The sequence below is a fragment of the Pipistrellus hanaki genome (assembly GCF_964339955.1).
Source record: "Pipistrellus hanaki genome assembly, chromosome: 2".
NCBI classification, from domain to species: domain Eukaryota; kingdom Metazoa; phylum Chordata; class Mammalia; order Chiroptera; family Vespertilionidae; genus Pipistrellus; species Pipistrellus hanaki.
Window position 1 is genome coordinate 179,348,293 of NC_140504.1, and position 24,322 is coordinate 179,372,614.

Here is a 24,322-nt window from a genome sequence, read left to right on the forward strand (position 1 = left end):
ATTTGAACCTGGGACTTTCTGACACCAAAGCCAATGAATGTCACCACTGGAACACGTGGCCAGTGAAGGTGCTCCTCTGATCTGTCCTGGAACTCATCACATTTAATTGCATTTATTTGCTGGTGAGCTAGGCCTAGTGGTCGGCAAACCTCGGCTCTTTGGCCCCTTGAGTGTGGCTCTTCCACAAAATACCACGGCCTGGGCAAGTCTCTTTTGAAGAAGTGGTGTTAGAAGAAGTTTAAGTTTAAACATTTTGGCTCTCAAAAGAAATTTCAATCGTTGCACTGTTGATATTTGGCTCTGTTGACTAATGAGTTTGCTGACCATTGCTCTAGAGCTGGGGTCTTCAAAGTACGGCCCGCGGGCCACATGCGGCCCGCAGAGGAGTCTGATCCGGCCCGCCAGGTTTTTTGGGCAGTGAGCGCAGCCGAGGTGTTACAGTAGGAATTAGTAGTTCATATAGTCCGGCCCTCCAGCTCTCTGAGGGACCGTGATCTGGCCCCCACTTTAAAAAGTTTGAGGACCCCTGCTCTAGAGGAAAGGACTGCATGGGAGTCAGTATGACATCTTAGCGAAGACTCAACAGTGTATGCTACTGGGATAATAACAAGGGTAATTGCTTGCCTGGTTCTGGGCTAACCTCTCAATTTTCATTATATCATGTATTACTCATGACAATCCATGAGACAGTGATTATTTTTTATTCTTCCCACTTCACATTCAGGCCATTTGAGACATAGAGAGTTGAAACAACGTGTCCAAGTCCCACAGCTAAAAGGGGCAGGGTTGAGTTTCAGAATAAGATCCGGCTTATCCAAGAGCTCACTGTCTTAGCTGCTATATGGCATTGCTGCTCCTGGACATGTTCTGTTAGACCCTGAGCTGGTGTTGGGGGTACCATATAGCTCTTACCTTCAAGGAGCTCATACTCAAGTGGGGAGATGGACATCTGATTTGAATAGATAATCATAACATAGGTATGATGCAGGTAGCCCAGAGGAAGGACTGAATAATTCATCAGATTTCATAACAGAGTGGATACCTCAACAGGGCTTTGAAGGTTAAATAAGAGTTTTCCAGGAGATGGTAGGGAAAGGATATTTTAGTCAGAGAGAGTAATATATGAGAGGGAAGGAGGGAGGGAGGGAGAGGGGAGGGGGGAAGAAGAAAGAGAGAGAGAGAGAGAGAGAGAGAGAGAGAGAGAGAGAGAGAGAGAGAGGAAGAAGAAGAAGAAGAAGAAGAAGAAGAAGAAGAAGAAGAAGAAGAAGAAGAAGAAGAAGCAGCAGCAGCAGCAGCAGCTCTGGTGTTCCAGAGAGAGAGAGAGAGAGAGAGAGAGAGAGAGAGAGAGAGAGAGAGAGAGAGAGGAGCAGCTCTGGTGTTCCTAAATTTCACCGTGTCTCTCCTTTACCCACAGCCCATTGCCAGGAGACCAGAATCACATCTGCACACAGCTGGTTGTGGCTGCTCTGCTGGGGTTCTCATTGCTTCTCTCACACCTGTCTGCTCAGAAAGAAGCAGGTGGGCTGTGAAGCTCTGTGGGACTCCTCTCAGTGCTGGGCAGGAGCAATAGTGGGGACCGCTGCCAGGGCTCCAGAATCCAGCCCCTGCTCCCAACTCCTCAGCGATGCAGCTGGGCTCCCAGCTCTCACCAGTGGAGGAGATATGAGGACCCGGGCAGGTGGGTGGAGGTAGGGCCCTGAGGGCAGGTTCTGGAGGTGGAGGGCAGGTCTTCCAGTTATCTTCTTGGCAGCAAAGGGAGTAACAGAGTCTGGGGTCTGGCTGGCTCAGAAGCTGTGGTCTGTCTTCCCTCAGCTCTAGATCTTCATAGAGCCTGCACCTCCCTGAATATTGGACCTGAGAGCTGAGGGACCCTCAGCCCACAAGCTCCGTCATTCTCACTTTGGTGCCCAGGCCCATGGCTGGTTCCTGGTTTTACCTGTTCTTCTCCACAGGGTGGGGGTGGGGGTGGGGTAAGGCTTTGACATCCAGCTTCACCTATGGGGGTAAGGCCTCCCTTGGGGTTGTTCCTGGTCCCTGATCCCAACTGCAATCTGGGAACCTGCTTCACCCAGGAAGGCCCTGCCCCACTCATGTGTTCCCCACCCGTCTTTGTATTCAAGTTCAGATTAGACTCTCAGGTGCAGAAGGATTAGATTCAATTTGGCCACATCTCCTTGGAGCTGCCTAGTAATTTGGAATCCAGCTGCCCCTGCTTAGTTACCTGCAAAGCAGGGTCCATCTCCCAACCGGTTCTCCCTCCCTCCTCAGTCTCGCGCGTGTCTGAGAACATGTCTGGGTCAGGGATGGCGCCATCATGTTAGGCAGGACTGTGGTGTGTCTGTGTACCTGATTGTTCATGGAGGCCATCACATGCAGCTATGCTCTGTGTGCTGCAGCCTGACCCTCTCTGCCATGAACATGAAGAACATGCCCACTGTGCCTGGAGGGGGCTCATATATGCATGACATCCAAGTCCACAGGCAGGTGTCTGTCTATAGAGATACACATATCTCTCCAGTACATGTGTATGCCCTCGTACATGCATGTGTGTTTATGGCTATCTAAGCATGTGCCTGTGTGACCAAGAGAGTGGAGGGGAGGGGCCTCAGAGCCCCCGGACTCTTTCTGCTTAACACTCTGGGACCTCCCCAGCTCTCCCTAGGTTGGCCATGGCTCTGAGAACTTTAGGAATATCTGGTGCCCCAGCGCAGCCCTATTCCTCTCCCCTTGGAAAGCATGTACCTGCAGAAGGTACAATAGTCAGTCTCTCAAATACAGTCTGGACAATGGTGCCCATCATTTTGGAGTTCCCTACTGTGGTCCATGTAGGCCCTTCTCCACGGCTAATGTCCGGGCTGTTTCCTCTGTTTTCCCAAGGAGCCTGAGGACAGGGTCCTGGTCTGGCGTGGCTGTCCAGAGGCCTGGGTTTGCCAGAGAACTCAGGACTGCTTGGAGCCATTCCCAAGGACCCTGGGCTCTGCCTGGGTGCCTGTCCAGAACGTTCCCTTCTTAACAAGTCTCAGGATGGGCAGGGGGAGCACTTGTGGGGAAATTACCAATTTAAATAGGAAATGCAAGCAATTTGGATGGAACCGCAGGACGGCAGTTTGAGAGCTCATTCTCTGCCCTGTGGGGGTTTGATTACAACCAACTTGGCTGATAATGTGCAGAGAGGACCAGAGAAATGGTTTCCAAGGAGACTCAGATCTTTCTAAGGCCTGTCTGGCTCAGGTAAGAGCCAGGGCTGGTCAGGAAATCGGAGGTTGTGCTCAGCACCGCTGGGCTCTTGTCCCTGTTCCTAGGAGCCTTCTGCCCCCACCCACCTGCTCTTGCTCCAACTCTAATGCCCCAAGCCTGGCCTGCACTTCCATTTCTGGCCACAACATTTGCTTCCCTCCTTTTTTCTGCCTGTTTTCTCAGTCTCTGTATTTATCTCAGTCTTTGTCTGTACAGACTTAAACATTTGGGAAAGTTTGCAAACAGGACAAAAATAGCTACTAATGGCTACTATTCATATAGCACCGACTATGTTCCTGAAAGACTACAGGAGTCACTTCCATTATTTCCAGCTTCACAGCAACCCTGAGATAAAGACGATAATGTGTTCATCAAATCCCTTTTCCACTGTTTCTCTTGGAACTACATTTCCCAGCAACCCTTGTTCTCAGGTGAAGTCATGTGACTGAATTCTGGTCAATGGAATGTGGGTAGGAGTAATTTATCCCACTTTCCTGTCTGTGCCCCCAAAATATTACATACAATCATCTACACGTTTGCTCACTCTTTTTCCTTATGGGCTGCTGAAATCCATCCCTGGGGGATGGTGGAGCCATGGACTGAATTCTTGCATAATTTTGAATAGTCCCCTGGCCTCTTCATTGGATTGTAACATGTTTGCTAAACCACTGAGATTTGGGGGTGGGGTGGGAGTGAGGGAGTTGCTTATGAAGTTAAAGCCTAGCCTTATCATACAAAACCTGAAAGAGGGGTATTTCTATCTCAGGGAAGAAATGAACTCAGAGATACTAACTTGCCTCAATCACACAGCAAATAAGTGGCAGATCTGAAATATGAACCCAGGTCATGTCTTTGCTGGAGCAGGGGGAGAAATAGTGGGGACAGCTGCTCGGGGCCTCAGAGCAGGCTAGCAGGATGACTGCCCTGGACCGAAGTTGCATTGCCTTTGTCTGTCTTTGAGGAGTCACAGAAAGAAAGGCACAGAGCCAGGATTAAGTGACGGGAGGGAGGGAGCAGGTGGAGGGCAGGCGCGTGGAGTGGCACATCACAGCAGCCAAGAGAGGAGAGTTTCAAGGGAGGTGGTCAATTGTGTCTAATGAGACCCAGCCAGGTGGAGGAGGAAGAGAGCTGAGAAAGAGACCATTAAATTTAACAACCTCAGTGACAGTTTCAGCTGAGTGATGGGGCAGATGCCAGATTACAGGGGGTTTGGGAACAAGTTGGTGGTTGTATTGATGAAGGGAAGGAGAGCAATAAAGGTATCCTTGTAAGGGGAGCCAGGCCAAGGGAAGGAACTTTGAGGAGAGAGTCAGTGGTTAGGAGGGAATAAAAATAAAAATGGGAACCATGACCTACATAATGCAGAGCATCTGAATGTGATGATTTCCCTCTTCTGCCTGGTTCTGGTGTGCATTCCCAGATGGGCCGATGGGCCAGGAAGCAGGGAAGGGAGGGGCCTAGCTGCAGCCAGCAGGTCATGTAGCAATAACTGGGCTGCAAGGCACTCTCCTGAGAGGGCAAAGGGGTGGCAGGTGAAGTTTATGAACCTAAGATCTTCAGGGTAGTTCTTCAGATTATCCTCCCTTCTTCCACTCTGTATTAAAGTTTAAAAAATTTCTTCTCATCTCTTCTAAGTTTTCCCCAGCTTTACTGAGATAGAATTGACAAATAAAATTGTAATATATTTAAAGTGTACAACATGATGATTTGATATATGTTTGCATTATGAAAGGATTCCCACAACCAAGTTAACACATTCAACACCTCACATATTTACATTTGTTTTGATGAGACTGCTTCAGATCTATGTCTTAGCAAACTTTATATAATACATCATTATCAACTACTAGAGGCCCGGAGCATGAATTCGTGTACCAGTGGGGTCCCTCAGCCTGGCTTGTGAGATGTGGCCAAAATCAGTTCTCCAACATCCTCTGAGGGGTCCTGGATTGTGAGAGGGTGCAGGCCAGGTCAAGGGATCCCACCGGTGCACAATCGGGGCTGGGAGGGCTGAGGGAGGTTGGCTAGCAAAGGAGGTAGTGTGGTGGTGGGGAGACTGCAGGAGGGCTCCAGGGCATGTCCGGCCCATCTTGCTCAGTCCCAATCGGCTGGACCCCAGCAGCAAGCTCACCTACTGGTTGGAGTGTCTGCCCCTGGTGGTTAGTGCACATCATAGCGAGTGGTGGAGTGGTCTTAGCATATCATTAGCATATTGCGCTTGATAGGTTGAACAGATGACCAGACAACTGGACACTTAGCATATTAGGCTTTTATTATATAGGATAGTTGCTACACATATGTTAGCATCTCAGACTGTATCCATAAGAATATCCAGTTGACTTGGTTATAGTATTATTGCAGACTAGAGGCCCAGTGCATGAAATTCATGCATGGGGTGGGGGTGGGGTTCCCTCAACCTGGCCTGCACCCTCTCCAATTTGGGACCCCTCAGGGGCAGTCAGACATTCCTCTCACAATCTGGGACCACTGGCTACTCATTGCCTTCAACCAAGACCTTCCTCTTGTATGTTCTGATTTAGTTAATGGTTCCACCATTAACTCAGTGACATTAATTGGAAACCAAAATTATTCTCAACTCTCTGTTGTCACCACTCAATGATTTACTCAATCACCAACCCCCAGAGCCTTATAATTGTGGCCCTGTCTCATATTTACCACTCTAACAGCTTTCTAATTGATTTCCCTTTTCTACGTCCACTGCAGCTATCAGATGAGCTTTCTAAAATGCAAATCTGATCTTTGTTGTTGTCACCCCTTTTGCTTAAATCCTTCATTGGCATCACATCACTTACCGGATAAAATCCAACCTCTCTCCAGTGGTCGGGGGCTAAGCAGTATTTAGAGAGCTTTATCATGGCTATGAAGAGGCCACAGCTGATACTGATATTGTCAGCCAATATCTGTTGAACTAAACAGGAACTTAGTGTTGTGTGCTTGTGTGTGTGAGGGCCTGATGAGACCGTGGGTGACGCAGGCTGTTAACCTGGGTGCAGAGGAGTTGACAGGAGGTAGCATGAAGTTTGAAAAGGGTCTGAATTTATACTGGCATGGTGGGTTTTTCTGTTTTTAGTTGTAGTCTGGTGCTTAAAGAACTTGGGTTTAGAAGTTAGACAGCTGGTATTGGGCTTAAATCCTGACATTGCTCTTTGCCACCTCGAGCAAGCTATTGAACAACCTAGTCCCAGCACCTTCCTGCGACACTGAAGGGAATGATATTCCCCACCTCAAAGATCTGTGGTGAGAAGTTGATGAACCGACGCCAGTAAATCACTTAGCACCTGGTAAATGTTGTGATAAATGTTGGTGGTCATTGTTATTACTTCACTGAAATCTAGTATATGACTAATATTTAAAACAGGTTACAAGATGTTTTACTACTATATTTTTATTCTATGAGAAGGTGAATTAATATTTCATCTCAAATATAAACACAAGTTTTAAAAAAAATATATTTTATTGATTTTTCACAGAGAGGAAGAGAGAGGGATAGAGAGTTAGAAACATCGATGAGAGAGAATCATCGATCAGCTGCCTCTTGCACACCCCCTACTGGGGATGCGTCTGCAACCAAGGTACATGCCCTTGACTGGAATCGAACCCGGGACCTTTCAGTCCCCAGGCCAACGCTCTATCCACTTGAGCCAAACCGGTCCCGGAAATAAACACAAGTTTTTTTTACTGGTCATCTTCAACGTGTTAAAATTTGTTTTGGGACGTCGTTAAGTGTGATTTAAAAAAATCATTTAGTTCTAATTTAAAATCCATAAAAATAAAATTAAAACCAAACATCTAGGGAACCCCAAGAATACTTCTGAGTGCTAGGTTCCATTTAAAAACCATGGATCTAGGTCTACGTAGAATACAGTGGCCACTGGCCACGGAGAACCTGAAATTGCCCAGTCTGAACTCAGATGTCCTGTAAGAGTAAAATACACGTGGGACTTCAGAGACTTGGTACAAAAAGAGAAGTAAAGTCTCATTTACAAGTTTCTATATTGATTACATGTTGAAATACTAGTTAAGTTCTGTTGGGATAAATATATTGTTAATATTAATTTCACCTGTTTGTTTTTACCTTTTAAAGCATGCCTATTGGAACATTTACCATTAGCTACGTGGCTCCAATGGTGTTGGTACTGAACAGGGCTGACCTGGACTTCCCTGAGTACTGCCTCCTTCTCCACCCTGGAATTCACGGCCTGTCTTTCTGCCTTGCTCTTTTTAACTCATTTCAAAGATCTCCGGCATCCACTTTGGCTCTGCACATCTTGCGGATGACCTCTGGCCAGAGGGCTGGGCATCTGCTCCGGGGATCTGTGAATTCTGAGTTAGAGCTTTCTTAGCCCCTTCTGCCGCCTCGCAGGGGTGGAGCTGGGGCTCAGGACCACAGCCTGATGTCCCTGGAGACTTCATTAGGGCCAGTCCCTGTGTGGAGGACTCAGCAGAACCTTCTTCTGAGCAGGAGCTGCAGGATGGAGGGCAAAGTACACTTTCCGTGTCCCTGGAGGATGCTGCTCCCCAAGCATCTGCTCTTAGACTCTTAGACTCCTGTTCTGTGGTGGTGATCAGTGCGACAGCGTGCAGTGACCAGAACATGGGCCTTGGAGTCAGGGAGGCTCTGATTCCATCTCCTCCTCCCCAATGTTCCCCTCCCCCTTTCTAACTGTGGGACATTGCTTTCTAACATTTTTTATTTGCTAATTTTAGGGAGAAAGGGGGAGGGAGGGGGGAAAGGAAAGGGGGAGGAGAGAGAGAGAGAGAGAGAGAGAGAGAGAGAGAGAGAGAGAGAGAGAGAGAGAGAGATTTGTCATTCCACTTATTCATTCATCCATCCATTCATTGGTTGCTTGTTGTATGTGCTCTGACCCAGGATTGAGCTTGCAACCTTGGTGTATCGGGGCTATGCTCTAATCAACTGAGCTACCTGGCCAGGGCTGGGCTTTTTCTTGTCTTTTGATCCTGTTATACTTCAGTTTCCTCTTCTGTGAAATGGGGGCGCTTCCAGCATCTGAGAATGATGGGTAGACTTCATCGGGCTCATGCATGTCAACTGCCTCTCCTGGTGCCTGGCATATGAACAGCGCTCAGTGGACCTTACTCACTTCTTCTCCCCTCCCTGTCTCTATGTTGGATGGAGAGTAAGTTTTGATAAAGGAGAAAGGGCGAGCAGACACACTGGGAAGGCTCAGAACAGAGAGTTCAAGGTCACCAAAGAAAAACTTCCTAGCTGCCCAGTTTAGCCCAGGGCTAGCTCAGGCCTGAGGGAGGAGACAGGGCTGGGCTGCTCGGAGCTCCAGGTTAATGAAGAACGGGGCCCACTCTGCTGCTGTCACCATTGATTTTTTGTTCCTGGCAGCTTGCAAGCTGCCCCAGGAATCAATGTCGGAAGGTGAAAACAAATTTCTAAAATTAGCCTGGGATAAACTGCAAGAAAAACCTTTTGTGTGACAAATTATAACGAAGCAAATACCTGAGACAGTGTCATGATGGGGAAGGCAGAGGATGGGCAGCACCCTGAGCTCACTGCCTCAGCATGGGGGGAATGGGTGCCCCTATGGAACAATCCCATCCGCTGGGAAATGAGTGGGATCCTTCAGGACACAGACAAGCGTACACTGCATTCTGGCCCCTTTGTGGGTTCTATCACGTGGCCTTTCAACAAGCAAAGAGAGGAAGGCCTGGCTAAGAGCTGACCCTGGGTGGGTGGGGAAAGAGGGGCATGTATGTGCACCCTGCTGGTGGCCCTAGAAATTGGTCTGTCTTGCCAGAGGGCTCGTAGGTGCCAGGAAACCATCTAGGTGTTTGGCCCGGTCACTCTGCTGGGCAGAGTTAGACAAGACTGTTTGCATGGGGTTATGAGCAGAGACATGACCGTTCTCTGCTCACTTTTCCCAATGAAGTGTCAGGGAGCACTCTCACAGAAGCCCAAATGCCTGACTGTCTTATTTTGCAGTCTTCCCACATCCCACTCCCACTGACAAATGATAAGAAGGAAGGAAATAAACAATGAATTTCAGGAGAACCATTTTGTGCCAGGAGACACCCTCCAGGGACCCATCTTCCAGACTCTGGTGCTGCATCGGAAGAGCTTCAGGAGAGGGTGTGTGAGGAGGGAGGATGTTTATCTTGGCTCTTGTGACCCAGAGAGAATAAGAATGACTTGGAGAACAACCCTGTGGACCTCCCATGCTAACTCACCTGTGGGATGTTCTAGCACAACTAAGCGACTGAGTTAGACGTTTCTAGGTCCGTTGTCTGCTTGCTATGCGACTGGGCCATCATTAGGATGCATAGCAGCTGGAAGAACTCAAGTTGAAGGCCCTAGATCTGCCAGAGAGCTGGTCACCAATTAGGCAGAGACATGGAACAATTTCCTTTTGCAAAGTAGACTCCAAGGAAATAATCAAGAAAGAAAACACACAAATATTTGAATACCCATGCTTTTAGTTACCTACATTGTAAATGTAAAGTGTTGGAAACCACCAAATACACAACTTCTGGGCTTGAAGCATCATGGGGCGGAGCCTCAAGGTGAAGCAACCAACCTGGGTGCGATATCATGGCCTAAAAGGGATACAGGGTGATTTCCTCTCTGAACCACATCTGTAAAATGGAGAAAACACTGTAGAATGGATGGAACCACTGAGTGAGATAACTGATTAAAAGAACTCCCAGGCACACTATAAGCAATAACGATGTTTGCTCTCACCCTTTATCAATAACTAAGTTGTTCTTTGTAAAGTGTGGCACCTGGATCTAGACTCAAGTTTGGTTGTGCTAAAGGACAGCAGAACTTCTTTCTCCAATTATTTAGACACTAGAATTCTAGATGCCCATTGCATTAGCTTTCTAAAGTCTTCAAAAACTTGACACATTTCCTGAGACTTTTCCCCTTATACAAGTCACCCCTAAAATAACTTCACATTTTAGTGTATATCTTTCCACAGATAATTAAAATCCCTTTTCTATAAATAAAAATTGGTTCAAACTGCATATAATGCTTTATAATCTGTTTTTCATTTAATAATATTTTTTATGTCATTCAATACATTTTTATGCCATTATTATTTGTAATGGTTAGATCATTGTCAATTGTACAGATGGATCGACTGGAAATTATATTGTTTCCAATGTTATGCTGTTGTAAGTAATGCTGTGATGAACAATCCTGGGTCATTCTTTTAGTGTCAGCGATACACTGACTGTGTTGACTGAAGCTCCAAGTTTTTATTTTAAATTTAAATTTTAGTTTTTAAAAAAAGAATTTTTGCGAGTTTATTTGATCCAAACTGTCAACATATGCCGGGAAGCAGAACCTCAATGGATTGAGATAATGCTCCGAAGAATGGCGCGGTTACATTTCTATTTATACACTGAAATCAAAGGAGGGACATAGGTGGGTTACATGATAAGTTTTTATTTTTTATTGATTGATTTCAGAGAGGAAAAGAGAGGGAGAACAAGCTAGAAACATCAATGATAAGAGAGAATCATTGATCGGCTGCCTCCTGCATGGCCCCTACTGGGGTTCGAGCCTGCAACCTGGGCATGTGCCCTGACTGGGAATCGGACCGTGACCTCCTGGTTCATAGGTTGACACCCAACCATGGAGCCATACCAGCTGGGCTGAAGTGCCAAGTTTTAAAACCTGCTGCTGCTAAGTCCCATAATGCCCCGCCCTTGAATAGTTATTGTTTTGAAGCCAAGTTCAGGACCTGACATTTATCTCTGTTTCACTTTATCTTATTAGATTCAGCCCATCAGTCTGGCCTGTCTAGAGCCATCTGGATCCTGTTGATCTTTTTACTGTCTGTGTATCTTAAAAAAAAAACCACAAAAAGAAAACCAAAAAACAATTACAAGTTTGGTAAACAGGCCTTTTATATTTTCAACTAGGTTGTTATATAATAAAAATGTTGTATAGGTCAAAGTTGAGGCCAGAGCCTCAACTTCTTCCAGGTTTGATCAGTGCTCACGGGGTTCAGCAAGATGCAAATTCTCCTAATGGAGCCAGTATTCAGCTCACATCCTCCTGGAAGTTTATAATAAAGTTCATACAGCAAAGTTGGACCAGATGGTTTTAACAACCAGGCTCAGTCAAGGGGAACCGTCCTCGGCAGCAGAAGCTCAGGTTCTGGATGGACAATTGGGTTCCCATTGTTTCCGTTTTCACTGGGGCACTTGGCCACCTGGTCTACTCACCGTTTTCTCAGTGACCCGGGCTTCGGGCTCCCCGAGGTTATTGTCTCCCCCATCCATCAGTGACGGCTCTGGGGACATGGTAGGCACTACCAGCTGAGCCCAAGTAGGCGTAAAATCTGATGCTGAGGGAGCCAGCTGGGAGCTTCATCTCCGGGAGCCGCACCAGAGCTTCATCCCTCGCTCCTCATGCAGCACTAAGTGATGGACACCCGGGATGTGGGGAGCTACCCACGCCAGCTTTCACTTCCTGGGGGAGCAACCTGGCATCGACAGGGTGGCTCAGCACCCGGTAGAAAGCACAGACTCCGATTTCCGTACTTACAGTTGTGTGACTGCGGCAGGTCCCTTGCGTTCCTCTGAGGCTCCGTGTCCTTGTCTGTTCAATGGGGATGAATGTGAGTTACCTTGTAGGAGATGGTATGTGGATTGACTGAGATAAAGTAGAAATAGCACGCGTGGTTGGTACGGTGGAGGCAGACTGCTGACGAATGGGCTAGATTTGACCAACAGATGCTTTGTCTGGCCTGACAGCATTTTTAAAAAATTTGAATCTGTTTCCAAAAACCAGATTTCCAAAAACTCTGGATCCCGACTGCTCTTGAAACATGGAAAACCTGGCCGGATTAGGCCCGCATTCCCAGCTTCCTGCATGTGGCAGCAGAGTAGTCACCACTAATGCCGGTTCCCCTCAGACAGGCATCCTCTCCATTTGCCACGGTCTCTTCCATTCCCAGAGCATGTGCCTGGGCACTTAGGCCCTGGGCAGCTTGGCCCACTCACCTTGCAGATTGGGTCCTGGAGGCAGCTGAGTTCATCACGCTGGCGTTATGTGCAAGAGTGAGTCAGCATGCTTAGCCCTCAAGGGACCTCCCAGGGCCTCAAATTCCTCTTGCATAAAACTGGCTTCACAGTGGTTGTTAGGAAGACTGTGGCTACTGCAGCTCTTGGTCGGCAACTCATGGAGGCCTTCATGGACATCCAGGGGGGAGACCTACTGGAAACTGGTGGGAGCTCAGTGAGTTCCAAAGTGCAAAGAAGCAGCAAGCACAGCGGGTGTCTCAGAGTCGCATCCCTCAATCACAGAGGCCATGGGAACCATTTTAAGGAAAAGGAATGTCTGCGGATAGCAGTCACCATAGATTAAGATGTGCAGGGAGCAGGAGGAAATGTCACCTGTCATAAAAGTGCCTGTCCCTGTATTACCATGTCCTTCAATTTTTTATGTTCACGTGTCTCCAAGGGCCCCCAGGGGCTTAAGGCGTCAGTCATGTCCTTTCTCTTTCTCTCTATAGGAATCTCTTTCACGGCCCACATGGAAAGAGTTCCAATTTAGGGTTCGGGTTCTGGAGAAGGGCCGCACACAAATGAAGAGACTTAAGACTTGAAGAAATTCAACTTGGCGACATGGGGGGCCAGGCGGTAGTCCAAGTCTAGTGGGAGAACTACTGCTCTGGCCCTGCCATCCCCTTTTATTGAGGCTTTGGGGAAAACACCTTAGGCAACATAAATAGAAATTTACATGTAGCCCTTAGGCAGGCAATAACAGAAACTTACCCTGGACAAACAAGGTGGAGGCTGCTTCAGCTAACAATGTCTCAACTAAAGGGTGAGTGGTTAGAGCAATTAAGGTTGTTGACCAGCCTTCCTGGCTTCCTGTCAACATCTCTTTTTAGTGAAACTGATGTTTTCCAGCACCTCTCCACTCTGTGTGTATTAGGGGCTCGTGTATGGATTTTCTGAGAAATCCGAACCATCCCCTATGGACCTCATGGAGCAAAGAATTTTGGGGAAAGAGTGCCGCCCCGTTAGACTGCAGGTAGCAGGTGGATTGGAAACCAAAGCTTTTAAACCTTTAGCCTAAAACCTTGCTGGAGCTGCCCAGCAGCCCAGTGTGTGTGTGTGTGTGTGTGGGGGGGGGGGGGCTCTGGGTGGAGACAGGTGGCGTTAATCATTGCTGCTGCCTGTCCAGTGATTTGAAAATTCTGGGCTAGGGAACCAGCTGGCTTCTCTCTGCGAGGTGCTGGCCCAGAGCTCTGGCCTGTGGTATCAGTATGTACCTAATCGCCCCCTGGCTGTGCGCTATCAGCAGACTCAGAGCTGCCTCCCATCTTTGCAGTCCAGCCCTGGCTAGAGACCTCCCTCCTCTGGGGGATTGTTAATAGACCCTGTAGGGCACAGTTGTTGGAGCCACTGGGATCTGGTGTCTGCCTGCTGTGTGAGCCTTTACCACACTGCCCAATTTATTCCTTCCTCTCTTCAGAGGATGAAAACCATCACACTTGAGCTCCCCATCTCAACACATCTCTGTGAATTTACCCAGCACCTTCTTCTCAGCTGCCTAGGAGTTCAATAGTGTAGGTCAGTGTTCGTGTTGTGGATATAGTGCGCACCTGCTGTGGATGGTACTGTGCCTGCACTGTGGATGGCTCTGCACGGAAGGACAAGGTCTTCCTTCTCTCCAAGTATATCCCCTCATTGGCCCACCCTCAGTACCCCCTGAACCCTGTGCTATAGTTCGGGGTTGGTAAGCTACAGTCAGGTGCCATCTGTCTTTGTAAATAAAGTGTTATTAGGACACAACCACACTTCTTTATGCATTGTCTATGCTGCTTTTGTACCACTACAGCATTTGAATAGTTGTGACAGGGACTGAATGGCATGCAAAGCTGAAAAGATTCACTCTATGGTCTTTACAGAAAAAGTTTGCAGGTTCCTGGTTTAGATCCTGGGACTTCCTATATCCCCCTACCTTCAGGAACTCACACTATGAATTATGTCTTTCTCTTCTGGGTTTAACCTCTCCATCTCCATGGACAATTTTTCTCTGGTCTAGTCGGCTTGTCTGTCCTACAAAACCTCCCTCTCTCTAGACTTTCCAAAGGATTTGTCTGCATGTACTGTCTCCATTGCTTCCCTGTGTTGACACCCAGGGGGCTAGGATGTCTGTTTTCCCAGGCACTGGTGGCCATTCTCTGGATGAGACCCCTTCCTCCCTGTGGGATGCACAGCCTGACACCACTCTTGCTTCTGGTCTTGCTCTGAGCACCGATGATGTGGGGATCCAGGGAGGAAGTAGGATCGTGAGGAGGGAAGAACACAGGCTGGGCATCAGATAAGTCCAGGGGATCCTATCACATCCTAGATTATGACCTTGGGTTGGTCCCTCCACTTCATCAATCCTCAGTTTTCTCATCTCCACAACCAGGATGATATGACTTGCCTCTGAGTCATTGTTCTGATGAAAGTGTTCAGTACTAGGTACTGAAGAGGCTCCCCTTGCCCCTCCTTCCTCAGTCCTACTGGGAAGCCCCCTCCCAGGTCTGCTGGAGGATGACAGAGGCCAGGCAGTGCTGAGCAGAATGCTACAGACGCTCAGAGACGGAGGAGGCCCACGGTTTGGCCCATTTATGGATTCAGGATCCCCCATGACCTCCCCAAGCTTGCCTTTCTCCTTCAGTAGATAGGGGTGGGGGCTTCGAGTGCATGTGCCCAGAGGATGGAGGGCTGCAGAAGGCTGATGGACTTCCTGAGGCACAGGTGCTGGGGCCTGGTAGAGGGGGCCAGGTCGGTTGCTATGGAGAGAGAAATGTTATGTAGTTAACTTGTTTGACTGGAGGCCTTGAGAAATACCCATGTCCCTCTGGGGCCTCAGAGCCATCTATCACTCCAGAAAGGTTCCTTTCATGATGAGGGGGTATCTATTTGGCTAATAAAACTGCAATCACAATCCCTTACATACAAACAGCCCTTCCCTTTTTACAGGTTTTATGGAGCTCGCTTCAGTTTATGAGTATGCAGCTTCATTCTATTCAGCGCTGACTCTGCTACTGAGACAGGCGCTTTAGGCACATACTGTGTGCTGGATGCAGAGGCACAAGAGATGATCCAGCACAGACCTTGCCTTGTAGGAGCTCCTTATTTCCTGCAGGATGAGCATGACCTCTGCCCTCTCCTGCGGTGGACGTGAAGGAGCAGGGTTGTGAGTAGAGAGGGGTGGAGGTGGTCTTGGACAGGTGGTCTGAGATGGGAAGGGGGATGAAATTCTAGGCTAATGTGAAGGGAGCTAACAACAGTTATGCATCTGCTTTGACCTGGGCACTGTTCCAGGCATTTGGCACATGTTGATTCATTTACAACAACAGAGTACTTAGGTTGCAAGTGACAGAATCACAATGCATGGTGGTTTAGGCAATGAAATTATTGGCACAGGTGTCTAAATTAAAGGAAAGGCTATATTGACAGGACATTAGGAATCTCAGATAATCTGGGAAAAGATCACCAGCTGCTCCTTGTCTCAGCATTTTGTCTCAGGAAATTTTACTCTTTTCCTGGCTATCGTTTAAAATATCCCAGGTGAAGTGAATTTGCCCAAGAAGGAAGGTCTTACAGGGCAGACGGTCTGCCTAGAGCCAAACCTTGTTTTCTTTCTTCCACACCACATGCCTTCCTCTAGGTAGCTTTGAAAAAATCAGGAGGGGTGAGGAAAGAAACTGACTTCTTCTTTCTCTGCGAAGTAGGACAGATGGTCTTCTGAGAGTGAGGGGCAGGGATGGGTCTACGTGCACACAGAGGATGGGAAGGGTTAGCACAACCAACCGAGCAGAGCAGCACATGCACTTGATCGGGAGTGACCAGGAAGATTGCAGGGCAGTGGAGAGCCCAACAGAAGGTGGAGACTGTGAATTTGTAATGGAGTGGATCAGCACATTATTTGATTTTCTCCAGCAGTACGTGGCAGACACCTGGCCTCGGATGGGAGCAGAGGGAAGGAAGGATCTGTGAATAAAAAGTGGGGGTTGGGACAGTAGAGGGTGCTGGTGAGGATATGGTTGAAATGACATATGCCAACCATATATATGGTTTTTCCTAGGGCTGGTCCAATATAATGTTTTTAAAAAATTTATTCTCAACAAATGTGGTTAAGTTATTATTTACTGATAATTGTGTTTTATACATTTGTAGATCTTGCAAACAGAAACTATCACTGTTATGGACTGAGTTGTGTCCTTCCCAAATTCATATGTCGAAGCCCTAGTTTTTAGTACCTCAGAATGTGGCTGTATTTGGAGACAGGGACTTTAAAGAGGTGATTAAGTTAATTGAGGTCATTATGGTGGGTCCCAATCCAATCTGAGTGGTAAGAGAAGAAGTTGGGCACAAAGAAGAGATGCCATAAATGCATGTGCATAGAGGGATGACCATATGAAGAGGCTGCAAAGGTGACCATCTGCAAGCAAAGGAGACAGTTCTCAGAGGAAAGTAACCCTGCCCAACCTTGATCTTGGACAACCAGCCTCCATATCAGTGGGAAAATAAATTTCTGTCATTTAAAGAGCCCAGCCTGTAGTATGTTGTTTATTTTATTATGGCAGCTTGAGCAGACAAATGCATGAATGAATCAGAAAGTTTTCTTTTTTAAAAAAATTTAATATTTTTATTGATTTCAGAGAGGAAGGGAGAAGGAGAGAGAAAGAGATAGAAACATCAGTGATGAGAATCATTGATTGGCTGCCTCCTGCATGTTCAACACTGGGGATCCAAGCCTGCAAGCTCAGCATGTGCCCTTACAGGGAATCGAACTGTGACCGCCTGGTTCATAGGTGGATGCTCAACCACTGAGCCACACCAGCCAGATTAGAAAGTTTTCTTTTTGGTTAGATCATAATCTAACTTGGCTGATAAAGATCTGCATGAACTGCCCCATACCTATGTTTACATCCTTGCCTTTCTTCCTTTCCTGATAACTCTCACTCTCAGTATTCCAGCCATGCTGGCCTTAAACTTTCTCCTTTGCTAAGGGTCTATGCATATTCTATTTTCTCTGCTTAGAAGAATTTCTCTTCAGATGACTCCTTATTCTTGAGATTTCAGCTCAAATGTACTTTCTATGACCATCACGCCCCAACTCATGGCCAATATCCCTCTAACTAGACCAATCCTCCTTTGATTTGTTGTCTTAAATGGGTTTCTTAGGAAGTAGAGCTTGAGACAGAAAATCTTGTGTAGGAAGTTTATTGAGGAACACCTATGGGATCAACACCCATAGAGGTGGGCAGGGTGAAGGGAGAAGGAATGGGCAGGTGGAGAAGTTGAGCTTTGATTCCAACAAAACAAGGCCCAAGTCCATTCCAGGAGGAGTATGGATGCTGGGATGGTCCTTCAGAGTTCCACCTAGAGGCAATAGGGCTTTAAGGTTCACGCATTGAAAGTTGTGGCCCCAGGGAGGTTATGATCTAACCACAAGGTCATCCCATAGGTGACCTTTGACAAGGTGGACCTTAAAGGCTGAGGCCAATCCTAGGGAAGAGTCAAGTGAGAGCTGTCTGCATCCAACAGTCCTGGCAGTTTGGGGGGATGAGTCTCATCCTGGAGGGAGGCTGGGGGCACACCACTGCATCCATATTTGGCTTACATCTCCTTCATAGCTCCTGGCAGTTGCAAGTCGATATTTATGTGCTTATTTGATTAATTTTGTCTTCCCCACTAGCTTTAGAACAGAGGGCAGTTCCTTGCCAATAATAGTGACACTCCATTGGGCAAAGAGAGAAGGAATATGATGGATGCATAAATGGGGCGAGGATAATTACACTAGAGCAGGGAAGAGCATGGATGTTAGGAAAATCCAGGAGGAAATGCTTGTGTGGCCAGGAAAACTCAACATTGGTTATTATTCTAGAAAAAAAAGGAACTGAGAAGGGAATGTTAGTGCATTTGCCACCTGCTATGTGCCAGGCACTTTGCTGTTTAATTCTTAATATAACCTTGGGACTAAGGATTGTTGCAGCTTGAAAAGGGTTGGTGAGAGGTCCAATGTCTCTAAGAGAAGGCTGAGTGGTTTGCTGCTAAGAGTCCTCTGAGTCTGGCATTAACTTTGTGAATTTATCCCAGAATAAATATGGTCAGTTTCTGGCTCCTTGGGCTCCCCTTATCTCTGCTCCAGGCAAGGCATGCTCTCTCTGTTCACACAGTCTTGCCAACTGATTTAGTTAATTGGGTTTCTGCTTACTCAATTGCCATCACCCCTCACTCTTGTCTCCCTGTGACCATACCATGATTGGTGTTTGGGGTTTTCCCAAATTCTTCAGTCACATTTTCAGGCCATCTCTTGGTTCATGCCAACAGATAGCAGAGCTCATCCTTCTGCATGGATCTTACTGACTGAACACAGAGGGCATCTTTGTTCCCAGGTTTCAAGCTCATTCACATGTGCTGTTGACTGGTATTATTACTGCTTTGCTAAAGCTCAGATAGGTTCAGTCACTGGCCCAAGGTCACCAGTCAGTAAAGCCAGGATTTGATGCCAGGTCTTTTGGCTCCCAAGGCCAGAGGGGGTTAAGTTACTCTGGTTTGGGGATGTCATAGTCCACAGGATGGAACACCATCTCCCTACCATGGGGTAGGTGTACCATTTTGTAATTTCTCTACCTGGAGGGAGAGCCTTTTCACAATGTGCTAAAAGCTCACCAGTTGTGACTCTTCCTTGCTCGTTTGTATATCCTGGATCACTTTCTGAGGTGTAAGTCCACCTTCAGATACTTGACAATGCCCTTTCAGGGGTCAACAGAAGATATCTGGGCATTTCTGTTGACCCAGAAGTCAGCAGAGAGGGTTGTGTCCAGCAGGGCAGAAGCCCTGCAGATCCTGCTGGTACCCCTAGCTTTCTGGAAAGCCCTCTAGGCAGCCAGCACAAGGTCAAACACTTCTGTGCAGTGAGTCCCTGCAGGGGGATTTGTTCCGGGAAGGGAATTACATTTCAATTTGATTTAATTCAATGAGAATGACACCAAATTGATCAGCTGGTAAAATGCCATTTGATGGGCAGATCTGCTCTTTTCAAGTTAATAGAAACCACTAGAAAAATTAGTCTTGCTTTTTCAGATAGAACTGAAAGTTTTACCCATTTCCTTTGCCTTTTAAAAAGGGCTCAAATTCCCTGAAGGTGGAGAGCATTTTCCTGATAGCTCTGTTGACCTGGGCAAAGCGATTAACCAGGGAACACAATAAAAATGGTGTCTTGGAATATCTATTTTTGATTAACTGCCTGTATCAGACTTTTCTGTAATCTTGAGATATTTCTTAGATTCCTTGGGTCTCAGTTCTGCCATTTGTAAACTGGGCATGTGGTCTCCCTTGGTCCAGCTCTGGGTGATTTTCTTTGTTATAACAATATATAAAAGCCCAGCGACTGGAATGATGGAATAACCAGAACGACGGTGGCTATGATGCACACTGCAGCAGCCAACCAGCCTTATCCAGGCCCCAATTAGTCCCGATGGGCCCCCAACATCCTGATCAGGGGCAGGGCCTGCCAGCCAACTGCCCTCAGCCCCTCCTCCCCTGCCAGCCTGGCCTGATGGGCCCCATTGGGGAAGGCTGGCCAGACCCCACCTGTGCACAAATTTGTGCACTGGGCCTCTAGTATGAATAATATCCATAGCCCCACAGTAATCACTGCTATTGTGCCAGCAACCATAATCACTAACATTATTTCTGAGCTGTTACTTCACCCTAGGCACTATTAGAAGTTTCATATATGTGTTATCACATAATCCTTGTCATAATTTCTGAGGTAGGAAGAAGCTTTCCCCTACCCTCAAGGCTGATGGTTTACTAATCAAATAGACATGAGACAGATTAACTAAAGAAAGTAACCAAATTTACACACATGTGTATGGGAACCCCACATAAAAGAGAGGTTCATAGATAGAAAGTGAAAATGAGGTGCATACAACATGCTGAGCTAAAGGAAGACATAAAGTACTTTGGGGATTTCAAAGGGTCATTACAGAGTGATAAGAAGAAAAGATGTCCAGGTATTAAAGTTTGCCCTGTCTTGTAGATAGTTTAAAGATGATTATCTTTGATCATCTCTTCTGATGAGCAAGGTCCCTAATTCAACTTCTTCTAGGTAGTGGGAGTGGGGCAGAAGTTTCTCTTGAGTCCACAGGGTCTTGGTTACCTCTAACTCAAAATAATTCACATACCACAGAGGCACACTTTGGGCTGATGTTCTGAACCCATACACATTCTACCACCTATGTACAGCCATTCTTCTATTGTGTTTATTTTGAAAATGTGGGTTTGTTGCAATGCCACAGATCAGCAATTTTCAACTGGTGTGCTGCGGCAGGCACCCTGGTGTGCCACAATCATTTTTAAAACATGAAATACCTGACTAGTTAGGGGCACTGACTTCTTTTCCCTGAGATTGTCAAATGAAAAAATGACAACAGCCAACACAACAATAGCCATTCAGTGTGAAAGAGTCAAAATTGCACCTTTTTTTTTTTTTTGTCAGATCAGCAAGAAATATATTTTTTGGTGTGCCGCAGAATTTTAGTAATTAGTTTATGTGTGCCATGAGATGAAAAAGGTTGAAAATCGCTGCCATAGAGTATTAGGAAACAATTTGGGTGTACCTTTAACTTTGTATTTGCTTATGTGTTATTTCTTGTTGGAGAAACACTAGGTGAGCCTACTGTAGTACCCAGTTGAACCAAGCCACATAGTAATAAAAAAACAACAACACACCTATGCGCATACCTCACATGTCAATCAGCCTCCTCAGTTAGTTCACTGCATGTCGTGTGTGTCACGAGGCACACATTAGGGGCTAGAATGTCCTTCCCATATCTGATGACCATGCCACCACTTCACAATAACCCACAAGCTCTAACCCTTCCATGCCCGCTTCCATAGGCAAATGAAAGATCTTTTCCCAAGGTACAGTGTTGCGATTTTTGCAGTATTTATGTCTATCTTAACCACTTAACATGTGTACTACTGTGCTACCCTTTCCATTAGGTTGCTATTCTTTTTAGTGTGTCACCGATGAAGTCTTTGATTGTTGTGCCCTAACTTCATTGTTCCATTGGTCCTGTAGTTTTGCAAAGTGATTTATTTTTAATTAAAAATATTTGTGAGAAAACACACATAACATAAAAGTTGCTATATTGACTATTTCTAAGTACTATATAGTTCACTGAACTAGGTACATTCATATTGTTGTGCTACCATCATCACTATCCATCCACAGAACTCTTTAATCTTACAAAACTGAAACTCTGTACCCATTGAACACTGATTCCCCATTCCCCTCTAACCCCAGCTTCAGGAAGCCACCATCTGATTTCTGTCTCTATAAATTTGACTATTCTAGGTGTTTCATAGGAGTGGAAGCATGCAGTATTTGTCCTTTTGTGACTGGTTTATTTCACTTAGCATAATGTGTTTAAGTTTCATGCATACTGTAGTATGTGCTAGATTTTCCTTTTTAAAAAAATGCTGAATGATATTTCATTGTATTGGAATATACTAGTAGACCACACTTTGTTTATCCATAGTCTGTAGTGTTTCCCAAAATCAACAACCAATTCTCCGATTCTCCAGACATCAGCTGTGTGTCCAACAATTCAATTCAGTTCTGACCTTAACTGCCCAGAGTTAACTCAGGCCTACAGTTGAAGGGTTCAGTCCCACAAGCCAGCCCTGCTTCAGAAGGCAGCCACCAGTCTCCGGCTTCTCATACCCTCTCTTAAGGTTTGCTAGAATGGCTCACAGAACTCAAGAAGGCATTGGAGCTTAATGAACATTTTTAAAAATAAGTACCAAGGCCTCCCCTCTACTTGTGAGTTTTGAAATTGTTCTTTTTATTTTCAGGGATACCGTTTAATTTAATTGTATGATTTGTCTGCACTCAGTTTATCTCCCTTCTCAAATCTCAGCCTCATGTTGTTCTTTGTTATTGTCAGAACCTGGTGAGTTGCTTTGAACAGAACTGTTTTCCCCCTCCTGTAAGACAATGTTAACTGCACAAGAGCACTGCAGTGTTTTTCATAATAAACTTGTGAACTAAGAACTGAAAAAAAAAAAAGAAAAAAAAAAAGGCCCTTTACTTATGTTTACTGGTTTATTAAAATGGATACAACTCAGGAAAGGCCAAATAGAAGAGATGTACATGACAAGGTATGGAGGATGGAGATGAGGGGATGGAGTTTCCATTCCCTCTCCAGGCACACCACCCTCCCAACATCCTCTTGTGTTCACCAGTCCAGAAGCTCATCAACTCTTGATCAAGAATTTTCATAGAGCTTAACCTCCAGCTCCTTTCTGTTCCCTAGGGGTTGGGAGTGGGGCTAAAAGTTCCAATCTTCTAAACACTTGGTATTTCTGGTGACCAGTCCCATCTTGAAGGCAATCTAGGGGCCCCATTCAAATCACCTCATTAATATAAACTCAGGTATGATTGAAATATTTATATATAGCTAGGTGGCATCATGACTGAATGGGCAACCAGTCACCATGAAGTGCATGAAGCACCTCTTGGTCCCCCCTCTCCCCTAGCCCCTGAGCTGCTCACCATGGGGTGTGTGTGTGGAGAATTGGTGGCAGGGTGGGACTGGGGACTGTTGAGCGGCGATGGCAGGCTGCTTTGTGGGGTGACCGTGAGCTTAGTGGAGCAGTCACCCAGGTGGCAGCAAGTTTTGAGAGGCAGTCATGGGGTGGGGAGCTTTTGTAGTACCACAGGGCAGCAGAGGCCATGCAACAGAGGCCAGGCTAGGCCTAGGGACCCTAACCATGCACGATTTCATGTGCACTGGACCTCTAGTTATAAATAATAGACTCTCCTATCAGTTGGGAAATTCTAAGGGTTTTGAGAACTCTGTACCAGGGACAAAGATAATTTTGCATTGTACTAACACCATGATTGGCAAACTGTGGCTCACAAGCCACATGCGGCTATTTGGCCCCTTGAGTGTGGCTCTTACCCAAAATACCACTGCCTGGGCCAGTCTATTTTGAAGAAGTGGTGTTAGAAGAAATGCAAGTTTAAAAAATTTGGCTCTCAAAAGAAATTTCAATCATTGTACTATTGATATTTGGCTCTGTTGACTAATGAGTTTGCCGACCACTGAATTAACATAGTGGTTGTGCTTTTAGGCATGCATGTTGCATTATAGTAGAACTGATTGTCCTGTTATTTCTCCATTTTGCACATGAGGAAACTGAGGCACAGAGCATTGAGGCGACTTCTCCAACAGGTGTCCCAGCTAATAAACAGGAAACTCCACAGCTCATGCCTCAGACTCTTACCCTGCTTCATTTTTTTTTTTTTCATGTATTGTCACCAATCCAGATGACAATGACTGCAAGTCATCTGGTTATTAATTTCCTGTTGTTAACAGAAGCTATAGTGTCTGAAATCTTGGCTGCGCCATCTGGAATTTTTAATAAAAACTTGAGGAATTTCCAGGGGTTTCTGTGCATTGCATATGTGTAATAGCAAGGGGGAAAATTGCTATTTAAAAACAGAAATGCCTACAGCCACTTTTACACTCCAGGTGGGGGTGAGAAGGAAGGAAGGCTGCTCTTTTGTTTATGAAAACACTATAAATAGCCTTTTTTTGATTATGCAAGGGAAGGCTCACTCCCTACCCCCACCTCACATAGTCTGGAAGGAGGAAGCTCAATCTGGAACCATTACCATTGTAATTATCTAATATTAATAATAGGGAAGAAGTAAAGGGGAGGCCAGACAGTATAAGCATGGCCATCTGGACAGCTTCACTGGGAAGTTGCAATTTGCACTCCCCAGGGAACCACTGGTCCATTCCCTGCAGGTAACTAGGGGGAGGGGTTCAACAAAGGGGAGGTGGATGCGTGTGCAGTGAAGTTGGGGTGATGTAGGGAAAATACTTGCCTGTCAATCTAGCCTGGGACAAAGATACTTGGCCAGAGAGGGTGGAGCCACTGCAAGCATGCAAAATCTTAGAAGGTTAAAATCCCCGGACAAAGGAACACTCTCTTGTTCCTCTGCCTTTGCTCCTGCTTCTTTGCCCATGGTCCCACCACAGACATGTGA